Below are 26,065 nucleotides of genomic sequence, written 5' to 3'. Positions count from 1 at the left end.
AAAACCTGCCATCCAAATATTTTGTAACCAGTTATAGTATTTGTCAAATGTGAAAGAATGATAACCTCTTCATATGAAATAAACAAACAAAATCTCTGAATTAATTCATTATAAGCAGACTTGCACTAAAAGAAACACTAAATTTCTTCATTCTAAAGCAAAGTAATCACAGATGAAAACACAAAACTGCATATAGGAATAAAGAGTACAATAAAGGTGACTATAAATTAAAACTGATTATTTAAAGCAAAATAATAATTGTATTAATTATTATATGATTTATGTAACATATATAAGAATAATATATATAAAAATAATACCACAAGAAGGAAGATACATAGAGTTGAGCTTTTGTAAGCATCTTGAATTCTTTGGGAAATGGTCAAATTATTAATTTAATGTATAAATAAAAATTTTAAACTTGAGTAAAATTGAAATAGGTTCAGTGGCCTCATCCAAGTCAAATAGGTTTTACTTTCCCTCCTAAGAATAATATTTCCCAAAACTTAAATAGTTTTAATTTTGTGGCCTTTCCAGAAATGGGTTAGGTGTACTCTTAGAATTATGTTTCTGTTTCAGCTTTAACCTCAAGACCATATACACTGAGGACTCAAGCCTCAATGCTTTTTAGAACACTGCAGTAACTATGGCAGATCTTCAGATTTAACCCAACGGGTCAATAAAACTAATGTAAACACCTATTTAAAGAACTATGTGCTCCATTTTTATTTTAATTTAAAAATGTTTACTACAACTTTTTTATGGGAGGAACAGCCTCAGCCTACTCCCTCAGGTAAAGCATTTCTGTTGTATTTTTGCTTTGTTGCTGCAGGTGTCATAAAAGCACTAATTTAGTACATAACAGATAACATTGTTGCTTTTTATTTCTAAAATATTTTATTAACGTATCTAGGTGAAAGTACTGTCATACAAGTTTGTATAATCACATGATATAGCATAGTATCCTCCAGAGATGCAAAATTAGTATGTGCATTTCCCATGGCATAGACTCTATAATCTCTTTAGAGAGATTTATTATTTTATTCTTAAATGTCTTTCTTTATTCATAATTCTTTTCATTAGGAGGTGAATTTTATTGTAAAATTAATAGTGGAAAAACCATCTGTTCAACTTCATTAACTTATTTTTCTTCACTTGTTAACAATACATTAGTAAAGCCTTTAGACAACTCCTCCCTAAGACTTTGGAAATTCATTTGTCTTCTATGCTAGATTGAATAATGGCCTCCCAAAGGTGACCATGACCTACTTCCAGGAACCTGTAAATATGTTACCTCATGGTAAAATGGTGTTTGCAGATAGAGTTCAGTAAGGGACCTTGAGGTTGGAGGTTATCCTGGAATATCCAGGTAGAGCCAGTGTAATCACAAGCATTCTTATAAGAGGAGGCAGGAGGAAGATTTATGTACAGAGAAAACTTAAGGTTGAAGGAGAGGTCAGAGAGGAGACAAGATGCTACACTGGGGGCTGTCAAGCTTGAGTAAAGGGCCCTAAACTGAGGACTGTAGATCCTCTCTGGAATTTGGAAAAGATCAGAAAACAGATTCTCCTTTAGAGCCTCCAGAATGAACACAGAGCTGCTGTAACTTGAAGTTAGATCTCTGTCCCCCAGAACTGCAAGAGAATAATTCTCTGTCCTGTAAGTCATTAAGTTTGTGGCGATTTGTTAGAGAAGCAATCAGAAACGATACTCTCTGTAAGACAAATTGCAAAGAAAGTCACAATGGATCAAAAGAGAAATACGTGTGGCTAAATGGGTCTTGGGTTAGAGTAACATTTGGATGAAGATAGTAACATTTCTAAAGGGAGAACATGCTTACCAATAGTATGGTTGGTCATATTTGGAGCGTAAAGAAGTCAGGAAGACAATATTAGCAGTGCAACCAAGTACCATTTATGGCAAAGATTCTACTCTTCCAATGACGCTAATCTGAATTTAGAAGGTAAGACTTTTGAGAAACATCCTAACTAGAATGAATCTTGTCTTTATCACATAATAACTGTATCATCTTGGGCAGTTATTTTATTTATGTATTTATTTATTTATTTGGCCTCTCTGAAAACCAGTTTTTGCTTCTATCTAATAATAACTATATTATTAGGCTGGTATTTACTTAACCATTCAACCTTCTTGATACTATGACCCCTAAACTACCCTCAGATTAAAACTTGAATTCCAAACTAGATTTCTCTATAGGTAAAAAATATCCTGACTAGAGGATTTGAATATCTCTTCTGCTCAGCCACTAAATTTATCATTGTGAATTAATGCATTTGCAGTGTTTTAAATAGAATTGACCTTTATGTAATTGGCTAACTTGGTTCATGCCTAAGAGACATGAATAGAAAATATCAAGTTTTCATGCCTGTAAAGAACAAGACCAAGACATATCTACCAATATTTTGTCATCTACATCAATTTTCTGACAATATGCCACCCTTATTTCATAAACCCCTGTTTTTACAATGCTTAAGAGAAAATACCTCTCATAATTTACAGACATCACCATTTTCCCTTTAGGCAGCTTAATGAAATTTTATCAAGTAACCATTACTTTAATGTAACTATTTTTCTTTCTTTTAGAGATTATATAATTAATAGCTAAAATGATAAGCATTTTACAGGCATTGTGTCAAGCTTGTCTCAATAACTTCATTTAATAGATAAGGGAACTGAGGTTTGGAGAGGTAAAGTGACTTTTCCAAGATCACACGGCTGAGGAAAAATCACAGCTAGGTTTACCAGCTTGGTTGTGGAAGGTTCTCCTTGTTCCAGAGCCTGAGCTCTCACCATTGTGTTATACCACCTCCTTAATTGTAGAAATTAATGACACAGTGGTAAACAGGGGCAAGTAATTGTTTCTGCCTATCCCCTGGTAAAATTGTTTTGTATGTTAGCTGTATTTTCGTTACATCATAACTCAGTAAATCATTCATCAAAGAAAAAGTGAACATTTATTTACATTCAAGACAAAAAAAATCCTGTTAGTCATAACTTTTATTATAGTCAGGCCTGATGAGAAAATTGAGACAAAAGTGCTTGAACTTTTTACCATATGAATTTAAGCCTCTTACCCTCCAGAGACATTTTACAGTAAACTTCAAGGAGTCAGAGATAATGGGTCATAATTTACAGAACATAAGTTCAAGAGAGCTATCAGCACACCTAGTCATGATCCTTTCATGGTCACAAGACACAAAATAAGTGTCAATTGAGCAGAAAGGAATCTTCATCCCAACAGAAATTGGGATTTCTATTCTTTGTCTTTTTAAAGCAATTTTCTTCAAAAGAGCCCCAAACCTGTTATCCAAATTTAATTAGATAGGAATGGCTAGTTCAGGGCCTTACATTCCTTAAGCAGGATTCTTTATTAACCATTGCTAAAGAAAGCATGAGATCCTTGTTATTCAAAGAGTGGTCTGTGGGCCACCAGCTGGCAACACCTGGGAGCTTGTTAGAGATGCAAACCTCATTCCCACCCATACATTTAGAAGCAGAATCTGTATCTTTTTTACACTCAGGCAGTTGGTATGCACCTTACAATTTGAGATTTCTGTCTCTGATTTTAATTTGCTCTCCAGCCAAGGGTAGATTTAAATCTATTAGAGAAAAAAATATGATACGATTTTTAAAAATTATTTTAAAATTTGTACTTTAGCTTAAGAAAGAGGCTAAAGAGAATTCTAAGAGAATTATTTTGAAACTAACAATTGCCACTGGAAGAACACTAAAGCAGTATCAAAACTCACTGAAAAACTTCCTTCTCTTCTATCAAATTTAGAATCATCTGAATTATCTGTGCTTATGTTGCGGGAAGAATTGCATTTCAGCGGTCACATTTCATTACGTTTGAGTGTAACTCAGGATCACTCCATTGGCAAGTGATTCACTGGGAAGGAAATCATTGACTCCCTTTCTCGTCCCTAAAAGAAAGAAATGCATTCATTTCTTCTAGAAATTGTTGGAAAATGGTGGAGTCCTCATCTCCATAGCAGAATTCTCTCAGTGTTGATAGCACATTTCTCAAAAGTGGAAAGTTACAGAAAATAAAAATAGAATAGCAAGGGTGTAATTGTCCTTTATTGTTCAGTTAATCCACGTGAACTCATAGTCAAGGAATTGCTGGTTTTTATGAGTGTTGGTAGGGGACAAATACAGTCTCCTCTTTTGAAGCTTTAAGTGCCAAGTTCTTTCCCAGGCTCTCTTGCAGCTAAGGCACAGGAGTATAACAGATTCTGCCAATTAAATGTACCCCCATCAGAGTTATTTTCAGGAGTTGGTGGTGCAAAGAGGCAAAAAATGTGCCAACTTGAGCAAGAGCAGTGAAAACAACAGTGTCTATGCTCAGTAGCAGTGGCAGTGGTTTCTTCATAGATGGTGCTGCAGGGCGGTTCTGAGACTTTTGTTACACCCAGAATAATTAGCCCCAAGTCGTTTTGCCAGCTTCCCCCCAGTTTCTTTCCTTTCAGTCAGCCTAAGAAAGCTTCTACTCACAGATGCTATGGTTTTGAATTTGAATTTAATTTGAATTAAACATTTTAAATAGTGTACACACTCACTTCACTCTGTCAGGTCTGCTTGGACCAACTATAGTTTCTTGGCTTTGAGGCAATTTCCCTGCTGTGGAGAGCTCCATCTCATCCCTTCTGTCTAAAAGTGAATTTCCCTGAGGTGAGATGCTTATGCTTCAGAAATTGTCTTCCATTTCCAGCTGTTGAGCCCGATGTGACTAATGGTGTATTAACACTTGCTGAAATTCTACAGCTTGTATAACAGGTCTTTTCTGCAGGGAGGGGTCGTGGGAGGGGGAAGGGAAGGGCCTTATGAAAGTGTTCAGAATTGGAAAAGACATTCCTCTCTTTAATATACTGATATTAAGGTAAAGTTGAATGTTTTTCTAACTGACACCAGTGCCCATCAGTTCACTTTAAAAATTACAGTGTTATAGTTAGAGTTTTAAATGTTCTTTTATAAAGAGATTTGAAAGCCTCTCCTATTTTAATGTATCACATCTCTCATTGGTGTTTTTATCTGAAAGAACCAATTCTATAGTAAAAAAAATACAGATCAGCTACTTGGCTTTAAATATTAGAGAGAAAATCGGGAAACAATATATAGATATGGAGTCACTGTATCACTAACATTATATGTTATACTTTCTCAAAATATTTCCTTATCAAAATGTCACACCTAACACAGTGAAGTATTAAATAGCCTGATATAAAACGATAATATTTAGCAAGCTTGTTTAATATCAAAAACTGCTGTTAAAGACTGCAGTCTCTGACCAGAATTTCTCACTGAATTGTAAGCTGTGCGAAAACAAGAATTTTGGTTTGTTTTGTTCACAGCTACATATAAAACAAAATATTAATGACAGGCACTCAAAAATATTTGTTGAATGAGTGTGCTGCTTGTTAAAAATATTGGTCATTGGGCCTCATCTATGAATTTCTAAATCAGAATCACTGCTGGGAGGGCCCGAAAATCTGCAGTTGTAACAATCGTTGAAACAGACTCTGTCAAAACTTGAAAATGGTTCTGCTGAAATTCATTCAACACTTGTTATCTAAGGAAAACAATTCATTGAACATCAAAGTAACTAGGCTTTTTGCATTTGTAAGATTATGCCTATACCACCATTACTATGCTGTTCTATTGCAAAAGGGATATTTTGACACAAATTAAGTTAATTGGGGGGAATGTTCCCAGTTGGTGAAAGCTCTTGTCATTGCTGTAGGCTTGAAGAGAGCAAGTCGTGATAGCAGAGGAGTGGCTTGGTTCCCTCTCCAGTGTTGAAGCATTCTTTATTTCTCCACTTATTATCATCAACACAAATTAGGTTAGTGCTGACTGTGTACCTGGAACAGACCATGTGTAAATGAAAACAGATTCTAGTATTAACAGCGGAAGTTACAGGGAGAAATGAGATGATAAACAAAAATACTGCAATGTGTAACCAAACAAATTTAAAGTGGAAATGTGACTCCTTTGAAAATTTCTCATGAATTTGACAGTGAGGTGGGACATTTTTATTAACAAAGAATCTGGTAAGTGGAAAGGAAGAAGAAAGTGAAATTGAGTTTTGAGTATATTTTGCAATGGATATCTGAAGAGTAAAATAAGACACAAAAGACATCATTTAGTAAAGCAAATGAGCAGAAGGGGACAGTCAGAGTACCAGTTTTGCCCTGGTCTCAGACTGCACACAGTAATGCTCTGGTCTAGAAATGCCTGGGGGCATTCACCTGGCCCCACCCAGTGAGCTTCCCACAAGTCACCCTTTTCCAAACCGATGTTAGGACTGGACCGACCCTTGTGGTTCTTACTATGATTGCACGATGCCCTTCAGCAACAATCAGAAAACTGAAAATATAAATGTTTATAACTTACAAGACCTGGAAATCACACAGTACACCTGGGACCACCGAACTAGGTTGGGGGTGAGAGAGAGAATGCATGCGTTGGTTGTTCTGCTTTTATTCTAGGATTTCCCATGCTTGCTCTTTACTGGCGAATTTATAACATTAAAGCAGGAATTTAAAGTGCAAGGAAGAGAGGGTTGACTGGGTGCCTCAGTCGGTTGGGTGTCTGACTTAGGCTCAGGTCGTGATCTAATGGTTTATGAGTTCAAGTCCCACGTCGGTCTCTGTGCTGACAGCTCATAGTCTGGAACCTGCTTCGGATTCTGTGTCTCATTCTCTCTCTGCCCCTCCCCCACTTGTGCTCTGTCTCTATCTCTCAAAAATAAATAGATGTTAAAAAAAAAATTAAAGTGCAAGAAAGAGAAGAGATAAACGGTCCAAATGGTCAGTTATTGAAATCAACCGAGGTCTTGAAAACAAAAGGATCTTAGTGAGGGTAGATGGCCTACCTCTTTATCTAAGCCTGTGGCTGGCATTGTGTTCATTGGAGATGGCCTTCTTAGAAATGGATGCCACGCTTGTTGTCTGGGTTTACACTACATCGTAATAATGTTCTTTACTTTAGTTTGAATCATTGGTACTGGATTTAAAAAGTGAAGTGGAGACTTAGCTTTTAATTTCCCTCATTGTTAATCATTGTCCTAGCACAGTTTTTGATTATTTCATGTTCCCCATTTATTTGAAGTGGCATTGTGTATCATATCCTGATGTCTCATAGGAAAGTCACTCAGTAGCTGTATTCTGCAATAAGTTGTTTATTCTGAGGATGGTGTCACACTTTCAAAAGTATTGCTTTCATTTAAAAATTTTATATGATAAGTCACTTCTCTTTAATTTTCTTGATTGTATTTATCCTACTTATTTTCCTACATTAATTTTTACAGATTAATTTAGAATTATTTTCAAATACCTTTGGGGTGATGATTGGGATAATGTCAAACTTACTCATTGCACCTCAGTTCATTGAATGACCTTTACATTCATTAATCACTCATTAGTACTTGTTCAAAACTTGTTTTTCTATTATTTGAAGTTTTTTCTTCCAATGATAAGAAGTCTTTACATTTATTCAGGTATTTTAAATTTCCATCCTTAGAGAGTAATGTTTCATAGACATAGATCGCTAGCATGTCATGATATATTATTTACTGTTATAGATTTTATATTTTATTGCAATCTTCAAATTATTTCAATTATATTTTCCAAGTCGTTAGTCTTATATAAGAAATGCAGTGATTTTGGACATTAATTTTATACACTACTACATAGCTTAATTTATCTGTCTTTTGTCTCTCACTCAGCCTTATGTTTCTGAGACTCATCCCATATTACAAGTAACTATAGTCTATTAATTTTCGTTGTTATGTAGAGGCTCATTGAAAGATTCTAAAAATCTATGAATTCTACAGTTGGTGGGCTTTTGTTTCTACCATGTTTTTGCTTTTAAACAATGCTGCTGCTGCTACTATAAACATTCTCCTATAGGTTATCTTAAACATTTATATGAGTCTTTCTGAGGGAATGGAATTCCTTCATAGTAGGTCATAATGGTTTTCCTTTTAATTACATAAAACCAAACAGTCTTATAATTCAGTTTGGAATCAGCCAGCAATTTATGTGAATTTCCTTTGCTGTATATCCTTGCCAAGATTTGATATTGTCAGGCTTTTAAACTTCTGTACATTGAGGGGATATGCAATGATATCTCATTTTGGTTTGCATGTTTATTTCCTTTATTAGTGATATTGAGCAGTGTTTCATATTTTTATTGGCCATTTAAAGGTTTTCTTTTCCAGGAAGTACTTATTCAAAAAATGTAGCCCATTTTCGTTAGTTTTTTTCATATTAGTTTGTAGGGATTCTTTTAGTATTCTTATACTAAGCCTTTGTCAATAATATGAATTGTAAATATCTTGTCCTATATACCTTACCTTTCTTCTCTTTTGTTCATGTCACATTGAAGAAAAATTCATAATGTAATTCAAGGTGTCAATTATTTGATTTATGAAAGCAAAAGTTTTGTATTTTGTTAAAGAAATGTTCCTAAGCTATATTATCTATATTTCCTGTATTTTGTTAAAGAAATGTTCCTAAGCTATATTATCTATATTTCCTGTATACTTTTGCCTTTCATTTTTGATCTTTGGTTCATTTTAGTTGATTTTCCTATAGTAGGGATCTAATTTCATGTTTTTTATATATATGTATCTGATGATTTCAGCATCATTTCTTTAAAACTCTCTCCTCCCTGTCTGCTTTGTTAACCCTGACATGTAACAACTGCTCATGCTCCCTGGGTTTCCTTATTTGGGTTCTCCCGGTATCTTTTTTTTTTTCCCTGTGCCAATGCACACAGTCTCAATTATTAGAGGCTTAAAATTAGTTTTGGTATCTGGTAGAGTAACTGCTTCCACACATTCTTTCTGTCTATTGTATCTTGATTATTCTTGGCCCTTGGCATTTCCATATACATTTTTGGATTACAGTTAGAATAAACTGCTTGCTGGGGCGCCTAGGTGGTACAGTCCACTAAGCATTTGGCTCTTGGTTTCCGCTCAGGTTGTGATCCCAGGGTTGCTGAGTTCTAGCCCCACATCAGGCTCTGTGCTGACATGCGGGGCTTTCTCCCTCCCTCCCTCTCTTTGTTTCTTTTTCTTTCTTTCTTTCTTTCTTTCTTTCTTTCTTTCTTTCTTTCTTTCTTTCTTTCTTTCTTTCTTTCTTTCTTTCTTTCTTGTTCAGCTTTTTCTTGAACATATTACAAAATAAGCTTAGTAAAAAAGACCAAAGCCCATGTTATCATCATACTCCTCATAATCTTCTTCGTTTCTAGACATGTTTAGAAAACACAGGAAAAAACTATACTGACTAGATTAACAGTTTATTTTAAAAGGGTGTAACCCAAGAATAACAGATGAAAAAGATGTACAGGAAAAGTTATATGCGAAGGGGCACAGAGATTTTATAATCTTGCCAGGTGGACCACCCTCCCAGCACCTCCCATGTGTTCACCAACCCAGAAGCTCTCTCATTGTCTTATTCCTGATCTCAAAAGGACATTTTTCAACATTTGTATGGTGTTTACTGAAGATTTTTTAAAAGATAGCCTTTAATTGAGAGACTTTCCTTTGTTTCTATTTCTATGTTTTTTTAAAATTAATATTTATATATATCTTATTGTATGCTTTTTCTACATTTATTGAAGCTGTCAAATGGTTTTTCTATTGGTGAATGTGGGGAATTATATTATTTGATTTTCTAAACTATACCAGCTTTGTCTTTCTGGTCTAAAATCTAACTTGGATATATTTACATAAATATACATACATTAATGGATTTGGTGTGCTAAAATTCTGTTTAAAACTTTTGTGTTTCTTGGGGCACCTGGGTGGCTTGGTCGGTTATGCGTCCGACTTCAGCCCAGGTCATGATTTCACGGTCTGTGAGTTTGAGCCCCATGTTGGGCTTTGTGCTGACAGCTCAGAGCCTGGAGCCTGTTTCAGATTTTGTGTCTCCCTCTCTCTCTCTGCCCCTCCCCTGTTCATGCTCTGTCTCTCTCTGTGTCAAAAATAAATAAACATTAAAAAAAAACAAAAAAAACCTTTTGTGTTTCTGTTAATGAGGAAAATATATTTTCATTCTCATATTGCCCTTGCTGTGTTTTAATATTCAGGCTAAGCTAGATCATATAATGAATTAGAGACTGTTTTCTGGGTTTTTGTTTGTTTGTTTTGTGTGTGTGTGTGTGTGTGTGTGTGTGTGTGTGTGTGTGTGTGTTTAATTCTCTGAAAGAGGTGATGTAAGATTGAATGTGTTATAGAATTTTCTGACATTGAAGTTTTTTTTTTTGGAAGATGAGTTTGGACATATTTAATATGATGAAATATTTGAACTATACTGATAGATTTCCTTATGTAAACAATCATTACTTGGAATTTATGCCACTTGCCAGTCAGTGTTTGATCAGAGAAGCAGGACAATTATGAGTGATAAAGAATAAGGAAATTGTTGTAAGTGATATATAAGGGAGAACTGAAGAACCAGAGGTCTGGAAGGGGATAGTTGGAGGATCAGATAAAAGTTACTAACCGGGGATCTTAAAAGAGAGAGCCAGTAAAGAAGTCCATGGAAAGCTATCCTTCTGTGTCTGGTGATGGGAGAGAAATCTCTGATATATTGCCAGGTTGACCATCTGGAAGAAAATCAGACAAGGATTGAATCCATGTCTGATTGAATCCATGATTGAATCCAAGTATTCAATCCATGAATACAAGCCAAATGTTTCATTTACCATCTTTAACCTTGATTAAGAAGTGATTTAGTAAAAAAAAAAAAAAAAAAAAAAAAAAAAAAACTGCATCTGTCTCAGGATGCAGAATCTACAGGAGGTCAAGTTGGAGCTTAAGGAACTGCAGGCCCAGCAGCAAAATGAACGAGCAGATGACACATGGGATGCAGCAGCACCTAGATCCCTACTCTGACTTTCAGAGGGTGATGACTGCTGCTTTACTTCTGCTTCCCAAACCTCATGCAAATTTTTCTTGTGTCCAGTCCTGGCCCAGACCATACAAGAGAGTGAATCATGGGAAATGTAGTTCCAATTTAATTAATGCTACAAAACCACCACAACCCCAATTCGCTTGAAGAATACACATACAAATGTTTCACTTACAAATTTTAATTTATATTTAGCAGTAATATTTGTGTGTGATTTTAGAAGGGCATTTTTCAGGTTTTATTGTCAATATATGCTAATTTTATAAATAGAATGGAGAGATTAATTTATTTATCATGAGTCTCCAAATTGATTTTGCAAAATTATGCCAAATTATGTATGCTCCTTTAAGATATGAAATCATTGTTGAAACAAAAGAATAAAATTGGCAGAGAATGGTGTTTTCTTTATTGGGGAGTAGTTATTTGGCAGCATTCTCAATTTTTAAAATTTTTCTCATTGGCTTTTTGATAATCCATTTTGTTCTTAACTGTGTTAATTTATATTTCCTAAAAAATTAGCCTTTTCATCCAGGTTCCAGATTAGCCTGGAAATAACAAATTTAAAGTAATCTTTTATATCTTTGCTAATATAATATTCTATTCTTAGTTATCTTTTTTCCATTTTTTTCCCTAGATTAGGGTAGAAGTAGGACATCTCTTTTATTGATATTCTCAGGGTAACAGTTCTTGGGTTTGTCTAAATCAATTTTTATATTTTTCTAGTTCATGAATTTTTCATGGTTTTCGGTTCCTTCTGTTTTGTGTGTTTTTATTTGAGATTGGGGAAAAGACTGATGTTCTTTTTATACAATCTTACAGGTTATGTTAATTTAGTTTGTTTTTCTACAGTAATTATAAGTTTTTATCTTTCCCTTCAGCAATCCCTACATCTCATAAATTATTAAATTTAACATTCTTATGGACTTATGTCCTAAATATTGTGAACATATTAATGTTGCTGTTCTTATTTATCCAAGAATGACCCTTGCTTTTGTTACATAATCCAAATGTTATTGTAATGTATTTCTAAAATGTATTGACATTACTATTTCTGCTTTTAAAAAATCATGGTAGAACTAGGTAAATTTTTTTGTTATTTAGTTTTTTATATCCTAAATTTTAAAATTCTTATTAAAACATTTTATTGAGGTATAATGTCTCTATGAAGTATACAAATCGAACACACAGCTTTATGTGATTTTTAAATATGCATACAATGTGTAACCATCCCTCATCTCAGCACGTAGAAAATTTCCAGTATTCCAGAAGGTTTTTTATGCCCCTTTCTAGACAATAACTACCACTTCTCTGAAGAAGTAGCCCATTCTGATTTCTGTTATTGCAGATTAATTTAGCCCACTCTTCAGCTTCTTATAAGGAGAATCATACAGCTTCTACTTTTTAAAATCTGAATTGTATACTATGTACCCTTTTTTTTTTTTTTGGCCTTGCTTCTTTTGTTCAACATTTATCTTTGTTGCTGACTTTGGTCACAGTTTGTTCTCATACATTACTAAGTGATATTTCATTGTGTTAATCTACTACAATTTATTAATCTACTCTAGAGTTGATAGGTGTTTGAATTGTTTTCAGTTTGGGGCTATAATGGATAAAGCTGAAAATAATATTACTGTGCATTTATTGGGGTGGCATATGTACTCATATTCTTGTTCTATACCTAAGAGAGGAATGTCTATCATAGGCTAGAAGTTTCACCTTTGCAGATAACGCCAAGCTGTTTTTTTTTTTTTTTCCAAATAGACTGTACCAATGTATGCTCCCAGCAGCAGAATATCAGATTTCTAGTTGCTGCACATCATCAACAAAACTTGGTATTGTTCATCCAATATTTATTGATGCTTCCTATGTGGTTATGTGGCAGGAATTATAGTAAATGTACTTTTATTAATGAATTTCCATTGAGCACCCAAAACAGTCTCATAGGGCAGTTATTGTTATGCACCCAGAATTTACTTTTTGTTCTTGTTTTGGGTGATATTTCATTGAAATATAACTTATATGGAGTTATACTAAATATATATATTTTTTACATATAAAATGTGTTTTCTCTGTCAAAATAGAGAAAATTCCATCACGTGGAAGGCTTTCTTGCATTATCGCCCAACTAGTCAATACCCAATCAGCCCAGCAAACATAATGATTATTTTGATTTCCATGACTAAAGATTGATTTTGCCTATTTTTGAACTTTATATAAATGGAATCATACAATATGTGCTCTTTTGTGCCTGAAGGCTTTCACTAAACTTTATATCTGTAAGATTCCACAATGTTGCTGAGCCCATTCTTTTATAGTGTGCATAAGTAGTTCATTCTTTTTTATGCTGTGTAGTATTTCACTGTATGGATATTATTCTGTAGGTTATTTACTTATCCCATATTGAAGGGAACTTGGATTAATTACATTATGAGGCCATTGCAAACAAACCTTGACCATGAATATATTGACTATGCTGTTTGGTCAGCATCATTACTTTGGAGAGTATATATTTAGCAGTGCACTTTTTGAGTGGAGGCCATATGTGTGTTTAGTTGTAGTAGATAACACTACAGAGTTTTCAGTATGACTTAACTCAATTTACACTACCATTGACAAAGACTTCCAATTTTTCCAAATTTTTGCCAACATTGATAGTGTCTTATTTTAGTAATTCTGATGGGTACACTGTGGTATCACATTGTAGTTTAATTTCCATTTTTTTCTGGTGACTATGTTGTTTACTGTGTGTGTACATATTGACTGCCCATTTTGGTATAGTTTTTCATGAAATTCTGGTTCAAGTTTTATGCCAAGTTTTAACTGGGTTGTTTTGTGTTATGAACCTCTTCTCTCATTCTGTTGCTTATCTTTTTGGTATCTTGATTTTTATGAAATGTGTTTTACCAGTCTTTTCTTTTATGGTTAGTTCTTTTCATATCCTATTGAAGAAAACTTTACTTCATGTTTGTGAATATATGTTTCTATGTTTCTTCTAGAACTTTAACATTCTATCATTTGCGTTTAAGTATGTCATGCCTCTTGAGTTGATTTTTACGTGTGGTGTAAGGAGGAGGTCTACTATCATTTTTTCCATATGGTTATCCAGTTGTACCTGTACTATTTATTAAAAACAACAACAAAAACCCTTTTTCCTCACTGAACTGTAGTGGCATCTTGTTGTAAATTAGGAAAATGTATTTGTATTGGTCTTTTCCAACACTACTCTGTTCCATTAGTGTGTTGTAGTAATATTACAATAATATCACACTGGCTTAACAACTGTAACTTCATAGTAAGTTTTGGTATTTGGTAGTGTGATTCTCCAGCTTGCTCCTCAAGATTTTCTCTACTATTCTTGACTATTTCCATATTTAGTATCACCTTGGCAATTTCATAAGTAGACAAATAAATATGTAATTTAAAAACAAAATAAATTAAAGATAATAAAACAAAATCCAGTGTGAATTTGACTGGAATTGCACGATCTATAACTACCTATCAATTTTGGGGAAAATTTATATCTTAACATTACTGAATCTTCCAGTCCATTGGAATGTTATACTTCTCAATTTATTTAGGTTCTTTTAGAAATTATTTCATCTTTTGTGGTTTTAAATGGAGAAATATTGCATGAGTTTTTAATTTATTCTTAAAATTGTGCTATAGGATTATTGATTTTTTGTACTATTGTAAAGGTTTATATTTTTGTTTTCCTTTTCTATTTTTTCTTTTACGTATAAATATAGTTAGGTTTTATATATCAATAGTACAGTCTATGATCTTGCTGTACTTATTACTCCTAATAGCCTGTTTAAAGATTCATTTTTATGTTTAAGATGAAAAATCATTACTTTTCCTTTCCAATCCTTCTAATTTTTATTTCTGCTTTTTTGCCTTGTTGCTTCAGTTAGGACTTCCAATACATTATTGAATAAATGTGGCGATAGTAGACAACCTTGGTAAATGTGCTGCATAAACTTGAAAAATTATGTATTCTGTAGTTGTTGATATAAATTAGATTAAGATGGTTAAATTGTGCTACACAAATCTTTATATTTACTGACTTATCTCTCCTTATTTATTTTGTTGGGGAGAGTTATATTAGAGTCTACAACTATAATTGAAGATTTGCCTATTTCTCTTTTTATCTCTATTTTTTTCCTCCATCAGATGAAAATATAAATATATAATGATGTAAGCTAAGTTTAAGCCTTTACAGCTTCATCCCTTTGGCCCTAGTGACCTAAGATAGGAAGAGAGGCATCAGGTGAGGCAGTCTTTATTTTGCAGTGTGCTCAGTTACCAGCACACTTATACCAGCACCATTCCTCTAAACTGGGGGAGGTTAGTACTGTTTCTAGAATATTTAAAAAATGTCTGATAAGACGTTTGACTGAATGTCAAAATATATTCACCTTTGAAGAAACTATATAAGGGGGGAATCACTAATGTTATCTCTTAGGAAGTGATTGATAGTAGTCAGTCAAACAATGATAGCTACTTAGTCTGTGATGGTGGCAGTGAAGAAAGAGTTTTCGTATAATTTGGAGATGACAGAGACCGCATTCTATAATGCATTAAAAATAAAAGCCAAGTAGGTAAGGAAACTGAGAAATAAGAAATGAATCCTTATTTGAGGCATGAGCTTTAAGAATTTAGGTTCTTTTTGAATTTACTCTGATTTTGTCGTGTAAGCCCTACTGAAGGGACTGTAAACAATCTTAAGGACATCTGCAATAAGTTTGTAGAGTTAATTCATAATTTATTATTTCAGTGTATTCAGTATAATTATGCCCCCAATTTTTTGATATCCAATTATGTGAATGGCATATGTATTAGGACTATTTTTGATGATATTAGCCACTAAAAAGTGTTTTGGGTGCACTAGTAAATGAAAATTGAATATTCATACTGTGAGGTACACTGATACTTCCCACACTAATAAGAGATTTAAATAACATTATTTTTAAAGTTTAAAATATTTCATTCAAATGGGGATCTTGCTTACATTGTGAAATAATGCTGATTTGAATATGTGCTTAATTATTTAATATTTCAAACCAGGTACTGAAGAATTGATAATGATATACAAAGTTAATTAAAAAACATGTCATTAAAGGTCAGGTTAGAAAGTAAAGCTTTAACATGTTGATATTTAGATGAAAGACGTGGAAGCACAGAGTAATGATTTATTTGTGCTAAGATATAAATGAATGGATATTGCTGTATCATAGGACTTTAAGATGGATATCAATAACTATAATGCTAAATACTGCTTGTGGTTAAATATAGAGACTGAATAGTTGCTTTGACTAGTCCCTCAAATATCAGTTTTCACAATCTTTTAATCACTAACATTCTTAATATATGCCATTTTTATCTGAGTTCACAATATGCTATTCCAGTAGATGGCTTGAAATGCCAAATACATTGAGCATCTTTTCATGTGCCTGTTGGCCATCCAGATGTCTTCTTCAGAGAAGTGTCTATTCATGTTTTCTGCCCATTTCTTCACTGGGTTATTTGTTTTTCGGGTGTGGAGTTTGGTGAGCTCTTTATAGATTTTGGATACTAGCCCTTTGTCCGATATGTCATTTGCAAATATCTTTTCTCCCACACACCAGTCAGAGAGGCCAAAATGAACAAATCAGGAGACTATAGATGCTGGAGAGGATGTGGAGAAACGGGAACCCTCTTGCACTGTTGGTGGGAATGCAAACTGGTACAGCCACTCTGGAAAACAGTGTGGAGGTTCCTCAAAAAATTAAAAATAGAACTACCCTATGACCCAGCAATAGCACTGCTAGGAATTTACCCAAGGGATACAGGAGTACTGATGCATAGGGGCACTTGTACCCCAATGTTTATAGCAGCACTCTCAACAATAGCCAAATTATGGAAAGAGTGTAAATGTCCATCAGCTGATGAATGGATAAAGAAATTGTGGTTTATATACACAATGGAGTACTACGTGGCAATGAGAAAGAATGAAATATGGCCCTTTGTAGCAACGTGGATGGAACTGGAGAGTGTGATGCTCAGTGAAATAAGCCATACAGAGAAAGACAGATACCATATGTTTTCACTCTTATGTGGATCCTGAGAAACTTAACAGGAACCCATGGGGGAGGGGAAGGAAAAAAAAAAAAGAGGTTAGAGTGGGAGAGAGCCAAATCATAAGAGACTCTTAAAAACTGAGAACAAACTGAGGGTTGATGGGGGGTGGGAGAGAGGGGAGGGTGGGTGATGGGTATTGAGGAGGGCACCTTTTGGGATGAGCACTGGGTGTTGTATGGAAACCAATTTGACAATAAATTTCATATATTGAAAAAATAAATAAATAAATAAAAACTTTATATAATAAGTAAAAAAAAAAAAAAAAAGAAATGCCAAATACAAATGATACCTGACAAGTTATAATGAACCCTTATGCACACATTTTTTAATAAGTTATCTCAGTAGTATGAGCATCAAGTATTTTAAACCTACTCCCTGTTCAAAGTGTCCATCGTGCCAAACATTATGAGTAGTTTTTGTTTTGTATGTAATATATTGATATGAGACATTTTTAGAATGAGATTTTTTTTTCTTAATCCTCCTTTCAAAGATTCTAGTTAACATAACTTACTCTATCCTGACATCCATGTGTTCAACAGAATGTCATATCAATGTCTTTATGACCATTCATTTCATTAACATTTGTTGAGCATCTATTATGTGGGACCAAAAGAATAAGTTATGACTGATAGTCTCAAGGAGCTCAAGTGGAGAGTCAGGTAAAAAAAAAAGGGGTGGGGGGTATGGAAAGTCATGATGAAAGTGACAAGTTGCACAAACAGAGAGAGATAAAATGAAATGAAAGCCCAGAAGAAGGAGTTTGGAGGACTTATCAGAGATATTCTAGAACAAGAGATATTTGAGCTGTATCTTGAAGGAGGAAAATACATTTGGCAAGTCAACAAATTGAAGAAGGGCAAGGGAATTTCAGACAGAATAATCAATTTAGTAATGGATGATATGGTTTGAATGTTTACTCTTGGTCAGGTTGGATAAAAAGTGACCTTTTATTCCTCATGGAAACCCTACAATTACCATTATTATTCCCACACTACAGATTAAGAAATTAAGTCTTGGAACTGTCTTATAGCTAGTGAAGGATAGAGCTGGGATTCAGATGCAGCCAGTCTAAGTCCAAGCTCCATACTTCTCACTGCCATGTGCCAGTATATGATGGCACAGGAAAAGATGGAGGTGGAGAGTAGAAGCATTTGGGAGGCTTTAGTAATGGAGCTTTAAGCTTCCCAAGGCCAATTTTAAATGCCAATGGTCATAATTCCAAGTATGCCCTATTCCAATGGCCAGGTAATTCAGAACTTAAACTTATCGATTTGTTCCATTGACTTAAAACTTAGGTTACCTGGATCAAAAGTTGTAGTCTTCCACAAAATTTTTCAAACTGACCTTTTTCCTCTTTGGCTATGGAAAGAAATAATCATAAATATGCCTCTGGTGGTCTTTTTGCCTCTTAAAATATATGGAGTTTCTTCTTTTTTCTTAAGAGAAAGATTGTTTGGGATTCTCAGCACCTCTGTCTCACCTTTAATAGTATGCATTTAACTAGTGTTTGCTTATAAGCAAGTCTATCTTTTTTTTCCCTCTGAGTGAATTTTTGAAAATAAGTCCTAAAAAACTAATAATGGTCCTGAGGAAGGACGGTGCATCCAAAATAATATTCCAGCTGGCTTGGTTTTTGTTTGCTTTACAGGAATGTTCTGCTTTAGAAATGCCCGCTATATAACCCTTAATTTGAATATATATTTAGGGCAATAGTTGGTACTGTCACATAATAATTGACTGCAAACTTTACTCATGCAGAGGTGTTTCTAAGCCAAGCATGGAAACTGGCAAGGGGTGGATGGAAAACTAAATGCAAAAGCAGCAGTACAAGGGCAATTGATGCTCACCTACTTAAACTCTCTTCTATTCTTATTCTTAGAAGAATGTGTCAGAAAAGAAAACAAAATTGGATTTAGTGTTCATATCAACTATGATGATTACTAGCGATCTCCTAAGTTTCTTTTCATGTAACACTATGGGATGAAAACAGTTACTCCTGTCCTGGGTTGAAAATTCCTCCTCCAGTTTAGACCCAGTTCAAACACTCATAAAAGTTGTTTATTGTAGCTCCTACATAATTCACTTATCATATGATATCATGGCTTTTTCTTCTTCACCTAAATTAGGGTCCATAAGTTATAGATGTTATATGTCTGTGGTGGGCAGCCTCTCAGCTGGCCCCTCATGGTTCCAACCTATAGTTTCATGTCCTCGTGCCATCCTTTCCCTTTGCATTTGAACTGAATAGGATACAACAGTGAATAGGATACAACAGAGTATTCAGATGTTACTTTTGAGATTGAATTACAAAAACACTGTGGCTTTCATTTTGGGTGTACTCACTTGCTCCCTCATTTTGAAGGAAGGAAGCCAACTGCCATCTTGTGAGCTGCCCTATATGGAGGCCTGTATTAATTTGCTAGCGGTGCCATAACAAAGTCCCATAGACTGGGTAGTTTAAATAACAGAAAATTGTTTTGTCACAAGTCCAAGATCAAGGTGCCAGGAAAGTTGGATTCTCCTGAGACCTTTCTCTGTGGCTTGAAGATAGTTATCCTCTTGCTAAGTCTTCACATGGTTGTCCTCTGGTATCTCTTTTTGTGTCCAAAGTTCCTTTTCTTATAAGGACACCAATCAGATTGGATTAGGGCCCACCTTAGCAGCCTCATTTTAACATAATCACCTTTTTAAAGGCCCTGTCTCCAAATACAGTCACATTCTTAGGTAACATGGGTTAGGGTTTCCGCATAGGAATTTGAAGAGGACACTATTCAGCTTATAACACCCACATGTTGAGGAACCAAAGGAGGTCTCAGTCCAACAATCTGTGAAGAACTGAATCCTGCCAGCAGTCATGTGAGTGAGCATGGGAGTGGATCCTCCCCAAGGAGAGCCTTCAGACGAGGTCATAGTCTTGCCTGACTATAGTCTGCCTGCCTGACTGTAGTCTCATGAGGAAACTTGAGTCAGAGGCACCAAGGTACGTCACAACTAGTGACATGAACGACCGACAAAAACTATGAGATAATTAATCTTACTTCTTTTAAACTTCTAAGTTTTTGAAGCGAGTTGTTACACAGCAAGAGATAACTAAAGATAGTATCTAAACTGCTACATAAGTTTTTGTTTGATGGATCTGATTTGGAGTAGAAGGAAAGTGTTTTTAAAGACGGTAGGACCAGTACATGTGGTGAGTGCTGTGGCCCACCACTTGGACTTCCACATCTGATCTTAGGCACTCGTCCCCAGCTACTGAGAGTGTTGGTTGCTGATAGGATACTGCTGCACCCTCTCAAAAATTACACTCAGCTGAAAGGCAGTTTTTCTGATGATTCAAATCCTGGTTTTCTTCATGTTGGGAAGTCTGTGCTTAGTGAGAACTGACGCACTTTCATAGAGTTTCTGGCTTTCCAGAGTTTCCCAAAGGGTCCTTCATAAATGGGACTAGAAAATATTGTCATAAGTTGCATTGCCTCTTTTCTTGTGCTCTATACTCCCCTTGGGATTCAATCCTTGCTTATCCTTTAGTAAGTATTTAAGACTTGGGGAAAAAAGGCAGAAATGAATTTTATCCCTTACTTTACCTGGGATAAAATGCCCAGCCTTGTTTGTAGTAAACTCAGGAATTTCTCTGTTGGAGATTTCAAGGGTGTTTCAACTGCCTTGTAGAAGCCATTAGAGAGCAGCAAGATAAGATATTATTCAAAACCAGTAAAAGTGATTGAAACTGGATCACTGGCATCCATCTCAATGTTGACCACTCTAATTTTGATTCTCCTTCCCTAAATTAAAATAACAATAACAATAAAATCAAACAAAACTTTATTTTTTTTTTTGAAGTTTATTGTCAAATTGGTTTCCATACAACACGCAGTGCTCATCCCAAAAGGTGCCCTCCTCAATACCCATCACCCACCCTCCCCTCCCTCCCACCCCCCATCAACCCTCAGTTTGTTCTCAGTTTTTAAGAGTCTCTTATGCTTTGGCTCTCTTCCACTCTAACCTCTTTTTTTTTTTTTTCCTTCCCCTCCCCCATGGGTTTCTGTTAAGTTTCTCAGGATCCACATAAGAGTGAAACCATATGGTATCTGTCTTTCTCTGTATGGTTTATTTCACTTAGCATAACACTCTCCATTTCCATCCATGTTGCTCCAAAGGGCCATATTTCATTCTTTCTCATTGCCACGTAGTACTCCATTGAAAACAACAAAACTTTAAAACAATTTGTGAGGATCAGTGGATTATCTTTTATTTGACTGGAAGGAAACTGACTTTTTCAAAAAGTGCCATGAGAAATTGAGAGTTGAAGTAATATTATCTGTAACTGTCAGTAAAGCTGAATCCTTTGAAATCCACAATTAACTTTTATTCATGAGTTCTATGTTCATGACTGGCAGTACTCCACAGTCTCCCATTTGGAAAATGTCAGGGTAAAGTGTTCAGACACTAGAACTGAATTACAAATGTTTAGCTACATCAGTGAGCTGCAATATAACCAGGAGAACTAATTTTTAATATAATGATCATCCAATAGTGTAATAGATAGGTATAATCTGAGAAGGTGATCAAATAGTGCTAAATACTTCTGTGCTACATTAGGGGATGCATGTATAGGAACATTTATTCCAGCAGCCTTGGTGGTAACTCCAAGCCAGAAACAGCCTAGATACATATTGTCAGGGAAAGATATAAATACCTTGTGAATTGTTACAAAATAGAATACCCAATTTCATTGGAAATATAAAAACCACAGCTACACATATGAACACAGGTAAATATTAGAAATGAAATTTGAATAAAAGTTGCACAAAAACCTATGTGGCATGGTATAACGTCCAAAAGCAAGAAAAAAAATTAGACAATGTATTCATTAGAAGTTCATACCTATGTAGTAAGTAAAACACAAAGAAACCCAAGAGAAAGTTTAGAATATGTGATCCAAGAGTGTGGTTATTTGTGATGAAGAAACACAGAATAGGGTAAGGGGTGATGTAAATGAGAGCTTGGGTTATAGTGTTTTCCCCTGCAAGTGATTGTAAATATTACCCTATCATCTAACAGAATATGGAGGTGTGGAGATATCTGATACCAGCAAAATATTGGTATTTTTAAAATATGATCTGCTTTTGAAGCCTGGATATTGGTAGCCCATATTCATGTGCTATGATATTCAAACGTTTGACCAGGAATTATTTTGTTTTCATGAATTTTTTCTGGTTCCATCGAACCTTTCATATTTGCAACTCAAGCCTTTCCTTAGTTCAGGTATTTCTCTGCCTTTTCCTCTGCTTGTGACACTTACTCACTGCCCACTCTATCCTCCACTACTCCTCATCTAGAAATTTCTGCTCATGAAGATCATTTGAAAAGCAATGCATCTCTCCCCCTTCCCCTGTTCTTGGTGAGTCCCCCATGACATGCTAACATTGTGTCATGTAAAAATCTTCCAAGGAGCTTACTCTAGATGAACTTGTAACTTCTTTTGAATAATCATTAAATCAGTGTCTTTTTCTGTCAGTAGTCATTAAGTTAAATGAAGACAGTGGCTATGGAATATTTTTTAAATCACTATTTTATTTCCTATGTCTAACACATATTGGTGAAACATACGTATTTCTTGAATAACTATCTCAATGAATTTATTTTTATTGTTCATTTGCATGTGCTCTCTCTTTCAACTCCAATTGCAAATAGATTCTCTTAAGACTATGCTTCATAGTTCATTTACTTTTTTCTTTATTTCTTCTCTATAAATTACACATGCTTACAAGTTTTATAAAGTTACACAAGCTTGTGTTCCTTAATGTTTTCTGCTATCTAGATCTATTTTTATATACTTCATTGTGGTAATTAACACTAAAATCAAACTTTTCATACATAGTTTTCTTTTGAATGTTGTGTTTTCCTCTTCTCTCTTCCTCATTACCTACCCTTAATATGTTAGTGCAATGTTCTCTTGAATTTTAAGTATGTGAATTAAGTATTATTTAAACTTGTCTCATTTTTTTTGTCTTATTCATCTTTTCTCTTCAATTCTTTTGGGGGTGGTCAGTGATATACTATTGTTTTTTTTAAGTTTTTATTTAAATTTCGGTTAGTTAACATACAGCGTAATATTAGTTTCAGGTGTATCATATAGTAATTCAAAACTTCAAGACATCACCCAGTGCTCATTATAAGTACACTCCTTAATCCCCATCACCTATTTCACCAATCCCCCCACTCACCTCCCCTCTGATAACCATTAGTTTATTCTCTATAATTAAGAGTCTGTTTCTCAGTTTGCCTCTCTTTTGTTTTTTCTCCCTTTGCTCCTTTGTTTTGCATATTAAGTTCCACATATGAATGAAATTATATGGTATTTGTCTTTCTCTGACTGACTTATTTCATTTTGATGATACTCTAGCTCCATCCATGTCATTGCAAAAGATAATATTTCATTCTTTTTTGTGGCTGTGTAATATTTTATTTATGTATACATATACACACACACACACACATACACACAACCTCTTTTCCATTCATCAGTCAGTGGACACTAGGCTGTTTCTATAATGTGGCTATTCTAGATAATGCTGTTATAAACATCAGGGTGCATGTATCCTTTGAATTAGCATTTTTGTATTTGGGTAAATACCTAGTAGTGCAATTTCTGGGTGGTAAGGTAGTTCTATTTTTAACTTTTTGAGGAACTTCTATAGTGTTTTCACATCTTTGGCAACATCTGTTTTTTCTTGTGTTGTTGACTTTAGCCATTCTGACAGGTGTGAGGTGATAACTCATTGTAATTTTGATTTGTCTTTCCCTGATATCAGTGATGTTGAGCATCTTTTCATGTGTCTGTTGGTCATCAGTATATCTTCTTTGGAAAAATGTCTATTCAGTCTTCTGCCCATTTTTTTAATTGGATTATTTGTTTTTTGAGTGTTGACTTTTAGAAGTTCTTTAAAATTTTTTTTAATGTTTATTTATTTTTGAGACAGAGAGAGACAGAGCATTAACGGGGGAGGGTCAGAGACAGAGGGAGACACAGAATCGGAAACAGGCTCCAGGCTCTGAGCTGTCAGCGCAGAGCCTGACGTGGGGCTCGAACTCACCGACTGCGAGATCATGACCTGAGCCAAATTCGGACGCCCAACTGACTGAGCCACCCAGTTGCCCCTAGTTTTATAAGTTCTTCATATATTTCTTATACTAACCCTTTATCAGATATGTTGTTTGCAAATATCTTCTTCCATTCTGAAGGTCGCCTTTTAGTTTTATTGATTGTTTCCTTCACTGCGCAGAAGCTCTTTATTTTGATGAAGTCACAGTAATTTATTTTTGCTTTTGTTTCCCTTGCCTCAGGAGGCATATGTAGAAAAATGTTGCTACAGCCAATATTAAAGAGGTTACTACCTGTGTACTACCTGTGTTTTCTTCTAGGATTTTGATGATTTCCTGTCTCACATTGAAGTCATTTATTTTTAATTTATTTTTGTGTATAGTGTAAGAAAGTGGTACAGTTTCATTCTTTTACATGTTGCTGTCCAGTTTCCCAACACTATTTGTTGAAGAGACTATCTTTTTCCCATTGCATATTCTTTCTTGTTTTGTTGAAGATTAATTGGCCATATAGTTTGGGTTCATTTCTGGGTTTTCTATTCTGTTCTGTTGGGTAACGTGCATATTTTTGTGACAGTACCACCTTGATCACTACAGCTTTTGTAATACAACTTGAAGTCTAGAATTTTGATGCTTCCATCTTTGCTTTTCTTTTTCAAGATTGCTTTGGCTAATCAGGTTCTTTTGTGATTCCATACACATTTTAGGATTGTTTGTTCTAGCCCTGTGAAAAAATGCTGTTGATATTTTGATAGGGATTGATTTGAGTAGTATAAACATTTTAACAATATTTGTTCTTCTAATCCATGAACATGGAATGTCTTTCCATTCCTTTGTGTCATCTTCAATTTCTTTCATCAGTGTTTTATAGTTTTTGTAGTATAGATCTTTCACCTCTTTGATTAGATTTATTCTTAGGTATCTTATTGTTTTGGAACAATTGTCAATGAGATTGATTCCTTAATTTCTTTCTGCTGCTTCATTATTGGTATATAGAAATGCAACAGATTTCTGTACATTGATTTTGTATCCTGTGACTTTACTGAACTTATTTATCAGTTCTAGCAGTCTTTTGGTGAAGTTTTTTAGGTTTTCTGTATGGGGTATTTTGTCATCTGCAAATAGTGGAAGTTTTAATTCTTCCTTGCTGATTTGGATGCTTTTTATTTCTTTTTGTTGTCCGATTGCTGTGGCTAGGCTTCCAGTACTATGTTAAATAACAGTGGAGAGAGTGGATATCCCTGTCTTGTTCCTGACCGTAGGGAAAAAGTTCTGTTTTTCTCCATTGAGGATGATATTAGCTGTGGGTTTTTCATATCTGGCCTTTACAGTCATAAGGGGGAAAATCCAACAAGAAGATATAACAATTATAAATATTTATGCACCCAGCGTGAGAGCACCCAAATATGTAAAACAATTAGTAACAAACATAAAGGAACTAATTCATAATAACATAATAAAGGTAGGAGACTTTAATACTCTACTTACATCAATGGACGGATCTTCTAAACAGAAAATCCACAATGGCTTTGAATGACACACTGGACCAGATGGTTTTAACAGATATATTTAGAACATTCCATCCTAAAACAGCAGGATACACATTCTTTTCAAGTGCTCATGCGATATTCTCCAGAGTAGATCACATATTAGGTTACAAATTAGGCATTAAGTCACAACAAATACAAAAAGATTGAAATCATATCATGTACCTTTTCTGACCACAATGCTATGAAATTTGGTCAACCACAAGAAAAAATTAGAAAGACAAAAATACATGGAGTTTAAACAATATGCTACTAAACAATGAATGGGTCAACCAAGAAATCAAAGAATAGATTAAAAAAAAATACATGGAAACAAATGAAAATAAAAACAAAATGGTCCAAAACCTTTAGATGTGG

Source organism: Neofelis nebulosa, chromosome 8 (genome assembly GCF_028018385.1).
Source record: "Neofelis nebulosa isolate mNeoNeb1 chromosome 8, mNeoNeb1.pri, whole genome shotgun sequence".
Lineage (NCBI taxonomy): Eukaryota > Metazoa > Chordata > Mammalia > Carnivora > Felidae > Neofelis > Neofelis nebulosa.
Note: the sequence above shows the minus strand (reverse complement) of the source record.